Genomic DNA, 14562 nt, shown 5'->3' with positions numbered 1-14562 from the left:
AACAAGAAACAAGGAACAATAAGAATCTGTATCGACTATAGGGATATAAATCGAGCTTGTCCAAAAGACAACTATCCTACGCCTTATATCGATCAAATTATTGATGATTGTGCCGGAAGTGAAATGTTTTCCTTTATGGATGGTTTTTCGGGCTATAATCAAATCAATATTCTACCTGCCGACCAACCAAAAACGGCATTCATTTGTCCATGGGGGACATTTGCTTATTGCAAATTACCTTTTGGGCTTAAGAATGCCGGGGCCACTTTTCAACGGGCGATGTCTTACGCATTTCATGACATCAAGCACATTGTGCAACCGTATCTCGATGATTTGCCTGCTCATTCTTTACATCGAGCTGATCACCTTGTCCACTTACGAGCAATCTTTATGAGGTGTAGGCATTATCGAATTCGGTTGAATCCCCACAAGTGTGTTTTCTGTATAGAAACAGGTCGATTGCTGGGATTTGTTGTTTCAAAAGCCGGCATTCGCGTCGATCCCTCGAAGGTCGAAGCTATCATCAAATTGCCTCCTCCTTCGAGTTTGCGCCAACTCCAAAGTTTGCAAGGGAAAGCGAACTTTTTACGCCGATTCATCCCAAACTACGCCGAGGTCACTAAAGGTTTTACACGGTTGTTGAAACAGAACGCTCAATTCTTTTGGGACGAGATTGCCCAACAATCTTTTGATGCACTTAAACACGCGTTGACCCATGCACCGTTGTTGCATCCTCCCAACTACAACCAGGACTACTTCTTATACCTCGCAGCTTCGCATTCCACCATTGGAATGGTGTTAGTTCAAGAAGATGAATTCGGAGCGGAACATGTGATATATTATCTTAGTAGGACCTTAAATCCCACTGAGCTAAAATATTCGCATGTGGAGAAATTGGCCCTGGCAGCCGTTCAAGCTGTCCAGCGTTTTCGTCACTACATTCTTCTCCGTAAAACTACAGTTATTTCGGATTGCAACCCTATGATTTACATTTTGACAAAACAACTGCTAGGGGGCAAGTACTCTAAATGGATCGTTATCCTGCAAGAGTTCGACTTGGAGTTCGAGAAGTCCAAGTCTAAGAAATCCTTAGTTTTTGCGGAATTGATGTGTGATTTCCCGCGTGCTGACACAGAGACTGTGGCAGAGGAGTCCATTGCGGACGAATCTTTGTTTCTTATCAGTACTTTAGATCCGTGGTACGGGGATATAATCATCTATCTCCAAACCCAAACCTTTCGGCCTGAAGCTTCCAAGGCGGAACGTCGAAAAATTCGGTTTCAATCCCAGCAATACAAAATTATTGGAGATACACTTTATCGCCGGGGGGCAGACTTAGTTTTTCGACGTTGTTTAACTCACGAAGAGGCTGAGAGGGTTTTGAATGATTGTCACTCTGGAGCATGTGGCGGTCATATGTCTGGGTATGCCACAGCTCAGAAGGTGTTGCGCGCTGGCTATTTCTGGCCGTCTATGTTTAAAGATTGTATCATTGCAGTCCGGAAGTGCCACAACTGTCAAGTGTTTGATCGCAAGATGCGCGCACCACCTGCTCCTCTCCACCCTATAATTGCCGTTGGTCCATTCGCCAAATGGGGTATCGACTTTATTACTTGTAACCCTCACTCGGCCGGGGGCATGCGTATATCATCCTCGCGGTTGATTATTTTACTAAATGGGCCGAGGCGATGCCTACATTCGACGCAAGCGGCAAAAAAGCTGCAGTTTTCGTATTCAATCATATTATAACTAGGTTTGGTGTCCCACAAGCAATCATTACTGACCATGGGAGCCATTTTCGAAACATCATGATGACTGAGCTTACAAGCCAGCTTGGTTTGCGCCACGATAGCTCTACTCCTTATTATCCGCAAGCCAACGGTTTGGTTGAGTCTATCAACAAAGTTCTGGTTATCATGATCCGACGAACCATTGGTATTCATCGGTCGAATTGGCACAACATGTTATTTTCAGCGCTATGGGCATACCGAACCTCAGTGAAAACTTCAACAGGGTTCACTCCTTTCCAGCTAGTTTATGGCTTGGAAGCTGTGTTACCCATTGAATGCGAAATCCCATCACTTCAAATGGCTGTCGAATTACTTCCAGCTACTTCCGAAGAGGAGAAACGTTTATTGTACTTAGCTAAATTAGATGAGACTCGACGTGACGCTGCATTGGCAATCGAGACTCACGCGAAGCGAATGAAAGCTCAGTATGATAGAAATGTGACCCCTCGAAGTTTTTCGGAGGGAGACCTAGTGCTATTATATGATCAAGCTAACGATAAGCTAGGTGCTGGAAAATTCGTTCCTATGTGGCATGGACCCTACATTGTAAAGCGAAAGCTAGCAAAAGGGGCTTATGAGCTGGTAGATTTTGATGGGGACTCTTTGGGTAAACCCAGAAATGGACTTTACCTAAAGAGGTATTATGCTTAAATGGTGGGTATGGAGAATTTTTAGTTAGGTTAGGTTTTCTTTCTAGCTAGCGTGTTTGTTAGTTTAGTTAGTGTGCTTAGCTTAGAGAGTGTGTTTTTCGTCGTTATTCTGGCTTATCTTGGTTTTACTCTTGATATTGCAGATGTCGACGCCTCTCCAAACATACATTGGATTTGCTGATGGTGCTTGTCGTAGTACACGGAATATCTCTTCCGCAGCTTGGGTTATCTATTCGCCCTCTGACGAGTTAGTTTCTATGCATGGGGTAAGCCTCGGTCAAACAACGAACAACATTGCAGAATACAGTGCAGTGGTTGAATTATTATCCGAATCTATTTCATTTGGAATTCGACGTTTGATAGTGAGGTTAGATTCTGAACTTGTTGTATTACAGCTTAATAGAGTTTATGCCATTAGAAATCCTGTGTTATTAAGGTTGTTTTTGAGAGTGCGTCTCTTGGAACGTGAATTTGATTACATTGAATATCAGCATATTCCAAGGTCTTTAAATACATTAGCAGATGCAATTGCTTCTCGAATGTTGGACAGACATTTACGATAATCATGCAAGTAAATTTAAAAACATTTCATCACATATGTTAAACAAGATAAGCCGGTAATAGTGATATATATATAGATAGGAGTGTGTCAAAAAATATACATCGTCTTCGATCATAGGTTGAAAAACACCTTATGATCGGCAAAAATGATAAAGTACAAAAAGTAAAAAATGTCACATGTGTCTACAAAGTGACTAGCCAATCACTGGTGGTGCTCCCTATACGACACCACTGCACGGGCTACCTTACACAAAAATCTCCTAAACGGTCCAGGGACTGCGACTACATAGCGCTGAAGTCTGATAGGAATATCATCTATGGTAGTCTCAGGCATATCCGCCGTCAGACGCTCTAGATCCTGCTCCAACTCAGCTAGTGACTCTGCAGCCGCGTCCTGTGGGGCCGGTACCGGTGCAACTGGATGTCTCCTCTCAAAAGGCCGGAGGTTGGCTGGGCGCTGTGGACCAACATCTGCATTTTGAAAATTTTTACTGTCAGTTTTGAGACGATATATATAAAAAACAAAAAAAAATACATAATTTGAAAACTTGTGAAAAATAAAGTACCTCTGTCATCCCATTGTTCTCCCTGTGGAAGAACCATGTCCGAATCACCTCGAAAATCTACTCCGGCATACGGAAAGTCCTGGATCGAAAAAACCTGGTCCTCTAACCAGTGAAAATAACTATCAGAGAATCGAACAATCGCTGTGCCCTCGTCAGGATGCCGGGCCATCACCGTAACCCATCGTATCAGCTTTGGCTCCCGAGGACCCAAGATATCAACAGTGAGTTGCTGAGGGATCAGCATCGGAACTCTCTCTAAGGCAAAGCTCACAACTAGAGGCCCATATCCAAAGGTCTTTAGTTGTCCGTTCTTTGCCCTAGTCAGTTGGCTCTTCATATTAGCCGACACAGCATCACACCAGTTGAAAATGGTGCCTTGGTAACAGTCAATCGCCATCCGCATTTGGGACCCGGAGGCAATATGTAAAGCGGCTGCGCCGCAAATTCTGGTAACCGTGAAAGCTATAACTTTGAGTTCACGCAGAGAGATGTGTTTGATTTCCACGCCTTTCGCATGGTGTGCATTGTGTGTGCACCAATCTTCCCGGAGACTAGCAAGGGATTGGCCACCCGGCCTAGTCCCGGCTAGATTGAGTTGCTCGCCTCTATTTGGCAAGCCAGTGAGAAAGTATACGTCAGAGGGCTCTATCTCGAGCTGGTGCCCTCCTATGTAAAAGCATTGCTCTTGAACGTTCCATCTCTCAACCAGCCATTCCAAGAATCTCACCTGAGCCCTCATGCCAGGTATGGCCCAGTATTTATATAGCCCGCATGCTTTTAGGGCATCAATGGAAGGTTGATGTTCAATTGCGGCTAAATCAACGTCTTCGTGCTCTCTTTCTCTCCAATCCAACATGGTGAGTGCCCTACACACCAAGAAACAGAGATTAGAATTAATTTGGGAAATTTTTAATGGTTATTTGTGGAGTTTGGGGTTTCAAATTCCGCCTTTCACGGGGGACGCACCCCGCGTTTAGAACACAGAGCGTCGGGACGCAGCTGGCCTGAAGGCGGGCTGCGTCCCCCGACCTTTTTCCTTTACAGGAAAAAGTCGGGGGACGCAGGTCACCCGAAGGGCACCTGCGTCCCCCGCAGAGCGCACTTTGAAACCCAAAACCCCCCAAAAATCAAAACTAAAACCTAAAACACAATTTTAATCAGATGAAATTGAAGAGGAGGATGTTGTAAAATACCTGGAAGAGACGGCGTTCGATTCTGACGGTCGGATTTTCCGCAGCGACCACGGGAAGTTTCTTGCCAAAAGCCCTTTTTTCAACCTCAACAGTAAAATGGTAAAAATGACATGGTAAAAAGTCTTTTTATAGGTTTTTTGGATGAATTTGTTCATTTTTCACCATGGAAGGATGTTTTTCGATGTATTTTTGCCTATCTTAAACAGGTATGAGTAATGTGTCGTTTTTGTGCAGGACAAAGGGATTTAGAGGGAAAGTCATCATTTTTCACGAACCAAAATATCAGAGTCATCTTTTAAGCCCTTTTCTGACTCCTAAAAAATGAAAAGATTGCCGAGCGTTTCTTTTACACTCGTTAAAACGGAATTAAAAGACGGTCCCCTTATAGCTCTTTTCTGACCGTAAAATCAGGAAAAGATTGTCGGGTTTTTGTCGTTTCAAACTCGATACGGAAATAAAACGACGTGTCCTTGATCGCTTTTTACTTTTCAGGTCAGTGGCACTAATTATGAAAGTACTCCTTGGTCGCAAGATCAAGCGGTTCCCCCAGGTATTATTTTATACTTTTTCGGGCTTGAGGGACACAAATCTACGAAAAAGTTCAACTTGGAGTCTTCTTAAGTTTTTCAGACTCTCTAAAATTGAAAAACGCCGAGTTTCTCCTATACTGGGCTCGTTAAACATTTCACAGTAAAGGACCTGTTCAATTACAAACAGGAACGAACCACTCCTTCCTAGGGTTCGAATCAAAACTAGGTTGGACTCATCCGAAGGATGAGCTTATAATCAAGCATATGTTATCCTCCTCAAGCTTGTTAAAAATAAAGAGGTACTTGCCAGAAATGGTGGGGGAAAAGAGAGAAGAATGAGCCTATTTGTTACCTTTTGTCTCAGAAGAAACTTTATTACCACTCTTGAACACGACACTTTTCATTCACCTGGGTTGGGAAATCCTTTACCTCACAGTTGATCAAACCACTTTGAAAGTCTTCAACCGGGTTCCGGGGATTAACTTTGAGTCGTTTATCACCAAGCCATCTGTTGTGTCGTTATGTGTTCAAGAGGTCTGCAAGAAAAACTTTCATCTGCAAAATACTTGTCATCCATTTGACCATCCCTGAGTCAGTCCTTACAGCAACATTTCTTCAACTTGAACAATGATTTCGTGTTGCGGGCTTGCCTGCAACGGGTCGCTTTCTATCGACATCAGCACATTATCTAGAGAGATGACTTAGAAATCGTCAGTACCTTGAAGTCTGCATGCATCAATGGCAGGTTTCTCGCCTTTGACGTCAGTTTACATCATTGACTTTCGATCGAAGGATTCCGTGAAATGTTCGACATCAACTCATTCATTCACATCTCATGGATTGTACTGGGTACTTTGAGAACCATTGACATTACTGGTGGTCTCTCTCACGCTTGTTAACAGTTTACATCATCGACTGGTAATCAAGTGGTTTCTACCATGTTCGACATCAACTCATTTATTCGCATGGCTAGAATCGTACCAATTCGGGAAGTAGAAATGAAGACCCTGGATCTAGTTTCCACCATCCAGGCTGCGAGGAGTTTTGTATTCATTATCTAAGTAGACTAATCATAAACAGATGGCTGCGCCCATACTGTGTCTACAAAAGTCTATGATTATGATGTACTGCAAGATCATTCCTGTATCAGAGTAGTTAGTCTGTTAGTTAAAGTTTTGATCTGAGTATGGGAATGCCTACCTCAGTGATGATATAATCTTATACATGTATTTTGTGTTGAAAATTGCAGGTTCTGACCAGGCTCTCCACGAGATAATCCTTGAAATGATAAAGTGCTTCACCCTTCCTAGATAATACAAAACCCTAATCTATTATAGGCTTCGCACTTTAGGGGGCAGTCTGTTACACTAAAAAATGTCACCATGACTATTTACAGTTAGTATGGCTCTATCAACAGTCATGCTATCCTCTTAGGCAAGTCTTATGCCTCTGCTCTCCATGTCAAACTCCAAAAAGAGAGAAAGTCTTTATAAATGTATTTATCTCTGGGTACGTAGGTTCTCTCAACCTTACCTGCGGGGACGCACCCAATATTCACAAAAGCTGCGTCTTTGGACACTCTGTATGTAAAGGGGCAGGTGTGTCCCCCTGTAAAGGTTAAAATGCGCAAGTTTCATCTTTAAAAAGTTACTTGTGGTCATTTCTAGAGCATTCTAGAAGGTTGTTTGACGTGTATTGAGCGCCTCCAGATGGTTCATGCACTCCTACCAAAGAGGAACTTATCCCATCAATAAGGGAGCTATCCCATCCAAAGAGGGGATTATCCCATTGATGGTGGACCTGATTAACTTCCTCTTGAGCACTATAAATACAGGCATTGGGCCAGAAGGAGGAGAGGTTGGAAGCTATACATTTCTAAGGGTAGATGCTGCAGGAATTAGGACTCCCATTTAGAAGCTTGTGAGGAGAGATTGCCATCTTTGCTTGTTCTATTTGGAAGTGGGTGAGCTTTGTCAAAGTAAAGGAGAACTCTTGATGGACCCTGGGAGGGACTTTCACAACACCAAGGCTTAGGTTGTATTTGTTCCTTTTGTTACCTATTAATGCAAATGAGTCCATTCTTCTCAATAACTTGTTATTTATGAGATGTTTCATGTACTCCTTGGTCTATGTGTTAAATATGTTTTATTCTATGAGATTATCAAGTGCTATTTAATCGTTTGATTGTTAGTGTATGCAGGTTTCAAAGTGAAGGAGGAGCTCATCCGGATCAGCGGAGCTGGACTGCTACAACAGCGTTGGACTACAGGTAGGATCTAAACACTTGATTTCCCATATAGTAAATGCATGTTTAGAGAAGGATTGCTCTTGTTTGTCTTGTTTGTCACTAGAGAGTCTTAGGCTCCTAGGGAGGTTGGTTGTGTCCGCACAATCGACTCTTTCCGCCTGACAGTTAGCTCAAGTAAAACCACTTCGAAGCTATACACATCACTTTTCTCACCCACTTTCAGTGTGTGTGTACTATGTGTAAATTCAATGATTAAAGTTTAGTTGAATGTTAAATGAGATCAAAATTTGCTTGAACTGATATACACAGTAAAGCCTTTAAACGATCCTCTAATAAAATCAGCGATTGAATAATGTAGATGAATAAAAAATATGAAACAACAATTTATCTGGAGCTATGTAGCCAAAGGTGTCTTCCATTGAGGACATGCAATTTGAGGCATAAAAATAACACAAGATTTTGGAAATTCTAAAATTTGCAACCGGGGCTTCAAAGTTGGAGTCAAGAAGAATATTGTTGGATTTCACATTTAAATGAAGAATGGGTGGTCGAATATCATGGTGAGATGACACAAACCCTTAGAAATCTCCATTGTGATTTTGTATCTAGTTTTCCAATAGATATGCCCACCATTATTTCCATGAAGTAGTTCCCCTAGGATTCCATTAGTCATGTATTCATACACTAGAAGATTAGTGTCATGTTTGGAGAAAATCACCAACAATATGACAATGTGTCGATGGAAGATTATCCGTAGAGTTCTAATCTCCTCAGAGAAACCAAAATCATTTGAAGGGCATATAACCATCAATTTATTCATGGAAACATGTTGTTTGTTTTCCATGATACCTCTATGCACAATTCTGTCTCCTCCTTTGTTGATGATGTTCTCTTCTTTGATGCATTCCAACACATCGTCACTCCCAAAGTTGAGATCATGGAAGGCCATCATATTTGAAGACCTGGCGTCGCCTTCTTTCTTGATGGTTGTTGCCTTAGATTTGACTGCCCAAAATGTGAACACTAGAGAGCAGAAGAGTAAAAATCCCAAAGCTGAGAGAGTTGGAAATCCAACCCATAATAGACCAATTGTGATCCACATAAGTAGGGGTTCCTTACAAACAATATTTTATTGAAATGTGAAAATAGACTGCCCTATATAACATGGTTGGAAAAATTATTATAAGATAAATTCAAAGGTCAAACTACACATGTTATACAATTCTTAGCATAGAAAATTTTAGGGGCGAATGTTCGCCCTTTGGCGAAATTAAGGGGTTTTAAATTTTTAGTGGGCGAATATTTTGTATCATAGCACATTTTTACAAATCACCTCAAATAGCCCACCTTATTTTAAGGGAGAGGGTAAAAAAGGTAAATTTAGCCCTTGAAACTAGGAGTTACAACCTTCCATTCGCCCATTTTCAGTAATAGGTTTTATTTAAGGGAATCCATTCGCCCATTTTCAAGAATAGGTTTTATTTAAGTGAAACCTATGGGCCAAATACCATATTTATAAAAGAGGTATGGTAAATTAATAAAAATATAAATAAATGAGAGGTATTATTTAAGTGAAACCTATGGGCCAAATACCATATTTATAAAAGAGGTATGGTAAATTAATAAAAATATAAATAAATGAGAGGTATAGTAAATAAATAAACATTTTTTATATTTACTCCATAAGTCACCTTATATACATGCAAGGGTGTAAACAAATAAAAATATAAGTAAAGTGGAGGTATGGTAAATAAATAAAACCTCTTTTTATACTTACTCAAAAGGTATGGTAAAAAAATAAAAATATAAATAAACTAGACCTATGGTAAATAAATAAAACCTCTTTTTATATTTAGTCCATAACCCTCCTTCTATTTATGAAGGCTCAAGAAAGAGGTTTTATTTAAGTGAATCCTATGGGCCAAATACCATATTTGTAAAAGAGGTATGGTAAATTAATAAAAATATAAATAAACGAGAGGTATGGTAAACAAATAAAACATTTTTTTATATTTACTCCATAAGTCACCTTATATTTACGAACACTCAAAAAATGCGTTATATTTAGGTGAAACCTATGGGCCAAATACCATGGACTAGATTGTTATTAATAACATGCAAAAAAACATTATTAACCCTAATATTAGTATTAATAAAAATAAAAATGGCACATGGTATTGACCCATGGTATTCACCAAAATGGCACATGGTATTGACCCATGGTATTCACCTGGAATGTAGCCTATTTAAATGGGGGAATTAAACCAGCATAGATCCATATTTACTCTGGATCTACTAACCCCCGAGAAGTATCAAATATTGTGATATGCAAACTAGCATAGAGTGAAAAAGTATTTGATCCCTCTCGGGGCTTGGTTAAAATAAACAATAAAATAAAATTCAACTATTAATTTTATTAATTTTTCTAAATTACTAATAGTAATTTATAAGCTCCAGGTTTATGATAACCCATGGTAATACCATGGTATTCATGTGAGCATAGACTATTTAAAGGGGAAATTCTATCATCTTAGATCCATCTTAATTCTGGGTCTACCAAGTGCTCAGATGGATAAAGAGTGGTAGATGTGGAGTTAAGATGGATATAGGTTGGTTTTTATGATAATGAAGTTATTAAATAGACTTAGGAAATTATATTGTAAAAACATCTTAAGGTGAATGGTTAAAGCATAGACATTGGACAAGTATATTTGTATGCTTCTGTTTTAAACTGAAACAAATCCAGGGCTAAAAGGAATGGATTGATTGCACTAGTCATCCTTCTATAACTTTCCAACATATGCTGGAGTAAACAGATTGTAATTTGGGTAATTTTTCTAACTGCAAACAGGAACATACTTGTGTATTGGTAGGGTGGTTACAAGGTCCCTAGAAGTGATGAATTTGAATTTTTGTTGGTTTTATATATAGTATTAGGTTTTTTCTCATGCTTTCTGTGAATGACACGGCTGAATTTTATCCTACACCCACTAGGTTATCGATATGTAATTTCAGTAATTTTGATTTCAAAAGATATTTTAAAGAAATGCAATGATTTCATTTGTGTATTCAATAAACAAAATATTCTAATGGAATTCTGCATTTGTGGTTTACCTATATAGATCCATGGAGAAGTGTTAGTGGTGTGACATCAATTGTCCTCAAGCAGAGGCTTTAGTTTTACTCTTTTTGGAAGCAAATACTTTCTTCCAACATTTTTGAGTTCCATGAAAAATTTGAAAGTCCTAATAGTATTCAATTATGGGTTCAAGAGAGACATAGTATTCAATTATGGGTTAAAGAGATCCACACTGAATGATCTATTGACCTTATCTTCACTTAGTTTAAGACTATTCACTTGGAAAGCCTGCATGTGCCCCCACTTCAAGAGCATAGTAAAGTCATGTAGAACTTAGAGAAGCTATCTTTAAGCTTTTAGTGAAGAATGGAAAAATGTCTGGGTTCAATAACAACCGGTGGAGCATTAAGCTTCCAATAATGCTAGATTTTAACTTGGAGCACTTTTATGATTTGGAGGAGATGCCCCCTTGTATTTGTGACACATCTTCAGTTGTGAATTGGACTATTACTAACTATCATTTCCTTCGAAAGTTACCTGATGACTTGGGGAAACTAAACCCTTTAAGAATGTTAAGGAAGGAAAGAAAGTACATTATGCTAAGTTCTCTTATGCTTTTCAAGTTTTTCTTGGATATCTACAATGTTTCAGGTAGGAAAGTACATTCTGTTAATGAAAATTTGTCTTGATAGAAAGGCCCAATTTCAAATTCTAATGCTTTCAAAAAACATTGTATAATTGTAATGTTTCTAAAAGGAAAGCATATTTTTTCAATTTAAGTATCATGATCCCATATTCCAACTTATTTTTCAGTAACCCATTAGGCTTTGTAGCTTTGAATAAATCCATGTCTTTTGATAAGATCCTCTTCCAAATTAGAACGCAGTTTCCTTTTGGCAATAACCACATACAATGTCTTGATTTTGTTATTGAGAAAATAGAGGTTGTGAAACAAGCTTGTGCCATACAAGGACTTGATTCATTGATTATGTATCAATTATGGCTCTTGATGTAACAATGTCTTGATTTTGTTGCTTGAAAATAGAGGTTACGCTTTACTATTTCATAGAATTTCTTACAATCTTTCCATAAGTATTGATTTGTAATCTCAGTCACTGAGGGATGACAATAATGACAAAGGTAATATTCCATGGTTTGAAGTTACCATCTTACTAAATATTTAAATATATCACCACAATTTAACTGTTAGTTAAAGGAATTGTATTTGATTTGTAAACAATTCATTGCTTGATTTATAGATTTTGATTTTTTCCCTTTTTTATTTTTTTCTTAGATTTGGTATGAGATATCTTCCAATATTTGGGTTCCCTAGTTTTCCCACTATAGCTATGAGGTTCAGATGCTATCATTAAATATTCTCAAAATGTTACAAATTTTCTAGTAAGTGTACTTTGAAAAATTGTTGCTGCTTTTCCATGGTGTTAATGCAAATAAGCACTACAATTAGTGCCATTATTTAGATTAAGTGCTGAAATCTAGGTGGTCTTGTAATTATGGAGTGATTGTTTTCTAGCTACTAAGGCCATATGCACTTTTATCTCTTATGTTGTCCTGAGATATTCAAATTCAGAATAAGAATTGAGGTCTCGTTTCCACTCTAGATTGCAGTCAGTTTCTTGATCATAATATATAGTAGAATATATTTTACTAATCAACTGTGGATGTGATCCCTCATAGGAAAGGAAATTCAAAGTGACTTTGATTTCACATTGATTTGTCAAAACATCCACACAGGAAAGGAGATTCAAAGTGACACTGGTTTCACACTGATTTGTCAAAATGGAGGCAAGACAAAAGGAAACTTTGTATTCAACAATGCTCTTAATTTCATATGTACATGCACAAACATATTAGTAGAAAATATTGAAGGGTTGCCTAAGTAATATTTTCCATTCCACTACATTCTTTACAGCTTGTAAATAAATAACTCAGAACAATTCATTACACTACTTGTTATTCTTTATTAATCAGTGGTTAAGATTTTGATATTGAATTGGCTAAGATTTTTCTTCCTTCTATGAAATTGTGTGTTCTATAATTCTTCTTTTCCATTCACTATGTATAGCATATAAAGTGTGTCTAATGGAGTAGGAAGATTGGAAAGTCTTGTGATCCTTGAACTATGTTACAAGGCAGAAACCCAATGGGGCAGGGTAGGTGCATCCCCACAAAGGGGTCACAAATACCAAAGTTGGTATTGGCTAGTGCCTTGAGCTAGAAAATTTCCTTTACCTTGTATTAACAGTGAATCTGGAGAGGATTCTAATATTATCTTTATAAGATTTATATTAGTTAAGATTGATGAATAAAATTCATGAGACATGAGCTAGGATGTCCTTGCAAGGTGGTTGTTGATTATTGGAAGCTATGATGGCCATTATGTCAGGCTAGGTGGTCGCACTCCCTTGATCGTGAGCACGATTGTGATCAAGATGGAAGACTTCATAGTCTGGATTGATTGTTTAGCAGTGATAACTAGTGGGCTCATTCACAAAAGCTTCTATTTCACTAATCCTTTTTATAGAGTTGTCAGATTCAATTTCCAAAGGTTTTAATTACACTATAGAGTTGAGTTCTGAGAGAGTTGTGATTCACAGTGTTAAGTATAGCAGCTATGACACTTGAATGAAGACAAGCATAGTAGATGTATCAGACTCTGTTATAAGCTTACCTGCATATTATAAGGGACTTGGTTGGCTTTTTTATAATTTTATAAACAAGTTCCATTTCGTGGAAATGTGAAAAAAAACAGTGATATTGCCACCATGTGGCTCTTGTCATATATGGTTTTATAATTTTTCAAAAAATTCTCTAAGAGTTCACAATGCTAAGATTCACTAGGACCTTACAAAGTTTTATTATTTAGTGAAAGACTCACCAAGATCTTACAAGATTTTATAATTGAGTAAAATATTCACCATGCCTGGTGAGAGATTCGCCAAAAAATTATATATACATATTATATTATTGATAAATTCGCCTTCCATTTTTCCTATATACCATGGAGATTTGCCCATTTATTATACATATAAATTTAGGGGGGGTTCTTAAAATTTTCCCTAATTCTTAGGGAATTCTGTCATTCAAATTATTTCTCGATATCTTTAGATAGTACAGATTAAGTGCCTCGGTGAATAGGTTTAACCAAGTTATTTTAGAAGTTTAATTTTCAAAATATCTAGAGACAACTGTAGAGAACAGTGAATCTTCAATAATTTCCTAAGGCAAAACCATAAAAACCTCAAAAAAGAATGCTCATTGGCGTATATAATGGACCAATTTTGATCCTGTATCATAGGAGTTAGGGAATGAAGTTGTGCCCCTCAAGTTCATTTACATCAATCCTTCCTACACCCAAAACACAACATTTGTTTTCCTAGATATTAACTTCCATTTTGTATTGCCTCAGGATATGGTGGGTTTCTAAGAAATAAAAGTCATCTAGAATACCCCAAGAGTTTTGAAGAATAACTTTTAATTTTGTCCCTTGGTATTTTCTTGTTGTTCAGGATTTGAATTATGATCCCATAGTCACCTAGGATTGAAATATTTGTAATGTTTCTTTCTTTAGCGAGATATAAGTATTTGGAAATAGCATAGGCTTCCACTTTATTATTCGATCTCATTCCTAGGCCCCAAGTAAAAGTTGATTCTATCGTTTCATCAAGGTGAAGAATACCCCCCTCCTACTCCTACATCCCTTGGATTATTTTCAAAGCTCCATCAAAGAAATTAATATGAAATTTATTAGAATGTGTACATTTTTCCACTTCATCCTTAGAGCCACGAATGTGCCATTTATCATAAATATCAGGCTTACCTTTAGAATGGGGTGAATCTCCACAACGATATTGAAGGAGAAGGTTCAACAATTTTAATTCATTTATGTCGAGAGCTTTCCTAAGGGAGATGGGATCAACTCTT

Source organism: Pinus tabuliformis, chromosome Q (assembly GCF_031772625.1).
Source record: "Pinus tabuliformis cultivar Carrire ecotype Pingquan chromosome Q, CPIR1, whole genome shotgun sequence".
Classification (NCBI taxonomy): domain Eukaryota; kingdom Viridiplantae; phylum Streptophyta; class Pinopsida; order Pinales; family Pinaceae; genus Pinus; species Pinus tabuliformis.
The sequence above is the reverse complement of the archived record's forward strand: the minus strand, read 5'-3'. Positions refer to the sequence as shown.